The sequence below is a fragment of the Eurosta solidaginis genome, chromosome 2 (genome assembly GCF_040869045.1).
Source record: "Eurosta solidaginis isolate ZX-2024a chromosome 2, ASM4086904v1, whole genome shotgun sequence".
NCBI lineage: Eukaryota > Metazoa > Arthropoda > Insecta > Diptera > Tephritidae > Eurosta > Eurosta solidaginis.
Genome location: NC_090320.1, coordinates 239,308,604 through 239,311,637, shown reverse-complemented (window position 1 = coordinate 239,311,637; position 3,034 = coordinate 239,308,604). Strand labels below are relative to the sequence as shown.

The following is a 3,034-nucleotide window of genomic DNA, read 5'->3' as shown; positions in this document are numbered from 1 at the left end:
GTAGCCAAATTGCAACTTTTGTTGTAAGCAAAGCATAAGAAGAAGAATTTGACATTTGCTTTCGCTAAGCGTGCTGACACACTTTGCAGGTGTATAACAAATGAATACGACACAAAATATGTTAGTAAGTTTTTTTGTTGTATGGGGAGAATGTTTATAACAGTGCTTCGCGAAATTTTGTATGTGGATGGGCAAGGCGAAATAAACTTCAGTTTATAAGACTGAATTTCCTTCATATTTATAAACGCAACATCTTGGTTGATTGTGGCAATGTCACTGTCACATAAGCTTATGTTAAACGCATCTATATGAAAAATTTCATTGTGCCGCGGCCTTTAGTTGATAACAACAAATGAACCCAGCGCGCGCGAATGAGAACGCTACTTGGCACGAGGCATCTGGCGCGTTTATTTTATTATTTTATTTTTGGGTACGTGCATTTGGAGTCCATATAAATGCTTATGAATGTAGATGAGTATGTGCATTTGAAGACTAACTGACTTTTTCTTTTTAACATTTTTTTTTAAGTTTATTTATTTAAGGTGGCTCATTGGCGTTCTGTCGCTGGTTTCTTCTTATGCAATTCTGTTGGCCTAATCGAAATGTTGCTGTTGTTTAGTTTTTTGTTGTCGATATACAACAGTCGTTGGTTATTGGTAGCAAACGCTTCTTTTGATGATCGCTTTAAAATTTTACCTGCTTGCTTGGGGAACATTTAGCTAGCAGCAACCAAGTATTTGAGAGCTCCAAATCCAAAACCATGCATTGCAATAACGTTTTGTGAAGAAGGCGTTCAATTTGACATTGGTGACATAAGGAAAACTTGATTTTTTTATAGCAAAACCACCATTTTGTTGAAAAGGTTAGAAATGTGTTGCTTTGTTAAAAATTATTGTACTCTATACCTATTTACTACAGCCTAAGGAATCAGTGGATTGATGGTAGCCCCAAATGATTTGCCTTTTGTCTGCCAGCAACATTGTCGCGTATCCAAAAGAAATTCATTGTTGTTGATTAAAAATATTATGCTATTTAATATGATGGCATATGGAGTCAGTCATATTGCAAAGGCACGGCGAGAAAAGAAGATATCCATATCACAAAAACTTATCCATCACCACACATCATCAAGAGACTCTGTCGTTGTGCCGTCGTCGTATCTGTCGTCGTTTTTGTGTCGTAAAGGTGGGTCATTGTGAAATGACAACGCCGAACTAACCCGGCCAACAGCGTCCATAGCATGTGAAAGCTTGCTAAACAAATTGCTTCCGCGGAACAAAAGTTGCGGATGGTGGAAAAAATATAAAATGCGTTTCATTGAGCAATAAACGCTGTGGTTGGTTGTTATCCAATAGAAAAAATGTTTGCTTGTGCCTTATAAGACATTTTATGCTTGCACTGTGGGAAGGACAAGTAAAATCTTAATGACATGTTTAATGAAAACAAGTAAGGGGCCCATTACTCATACTTAGCATAGACTTGACTTGAGAACTGTCACTTACAGTGCTGTTAAATGAACATTGCATGTTACTGATTACACAATAAAAGTGACAGCTGGAAAACGGCTGATTATGATGCCAGATTGTATGCGCTAAGTGGAGTATAATCGTGGCTAAGTAGCCAAGTCAAGTCCCTGCTAAGTATCAGTAATGAGCCCTTAAGCGTGTCTATGTTTGAATATAACCGAATATTATATACTCAGCGTGAGTTTCAATTGTACAGTTCATTTCAGATAAATTACTTTTCTTATCCTACTGACGCATATTTTAAAAACAAACTGTTCCCAAACAAGTAAGGCACTCTAATTCGTGTGTAACCGAAGTTGGACTTACGCCGCTGTTTACTATTTTCATTTTAATGAAACATACCTAAAACTTGAAGCTTCCGATATGTTTCAATATTATGAACTTTGGTAACATAACGGTTGATCGGCATAAACAAATCGAGATAAATATAGACTTCCATACATATGTCAAAATGCTCTAGATGAAAAAAGGAAATGATTTAGCCATGTCCGTCCGTCTGTCTGTGATCACGATAACTTGAGTAAATATTGAGATATCTTATTGAAATTTGGTATATAGGTTGCTTGACACTCATCTCCCATCGCTATTTAAAATGATCGCAGGTTCGAATCGAGCTCAAGGCCTAACAATAATTAGACCACGGGAAAAGTGTCAATAAATATGTCACTATGGCATCATTGCAATGAAACAAATCCAATTTTCACATCTTTTCTGCAACAGATGTCGCAGCGCTATGAAAATCAATTGGCAAGAACCAAGATAAAAGTAGAAATAATGGATCGAAATACATGTAACCAGATCGATAGTCAAATGACATGCCTCCAGTATTTTAGATGTAAGCACTATACGAGGACCTAACATCGACTCCGATCAACATCTCTCCACAGACAAAATATACGCCCGCCTCCGCGCTGCTAAAAGCAAGAAACAAACAGGACTAGGAAACTAGACCTTGATGCAATCCCAACAGACTACCAAAGATTTCATAACTCGAATTCTACACCTGCTTTCTGAGATCACAAGTCAACCCGACCGAATGTAGCAGCATATCTCCAGAACACTTCGTACCGCGGCCGAAAAAGGTATTGGTTACCAGAGACCATTGAATAACAACTGGTACGATGAGAAATTGCGCGTTGCAATTGAAAGAAAGGACGCTGCCTCTTCAGGAAGAGGTCCGCAAATTTTACCAAATTATCGGCGACAGACAGAAGGATTTAAACCCTCGGGAAACTAGTTAAAGAACGAAAACGGCGACCTTGTAACCGATGTCGGAAAGGTTGTTTAGATTATGGAGGGAACACTCCTTCTGCTCCTAAATGGAGTGAGTGATGAAACGCACAGGGGAAGATCATGAATATGAGCCGGGAAATGGATTTTCTAAATATTTCTAAATATCTCGATCCCTCTTCCCATCTAGAAAACTGTTTCAGTATTACATATTTTAAGTAATACGTCTACTAGAGCCCGAAGTTTTGTTCAATGTTTCAGGCCTCTCGGTTATAGAG

At 38.1% G+C, this 3,034-nt stretch overlaps 1 long non-coding RNA gene across 1 annotated transcript; it reads left to right on the top strand.

Annotated features, from left to right (window-relative positions):
• Positions 1-357: 357 nt before the first annotated feature.
• LOC137242673 (uncharacterized) lies at positions 358-1,714 on the top strand. Its single transcript, XR_010950335.1, has 3 exons — positions 358-475; positions 529-862; positions 919-1,714. It is a non-coding gene; the product is annotated as an uncharacterized lncRNA (long non-coding RNA).
• The last annotated feature ends 1,320 nt before the right edge of the window (positions 1,715-3,034 follow it).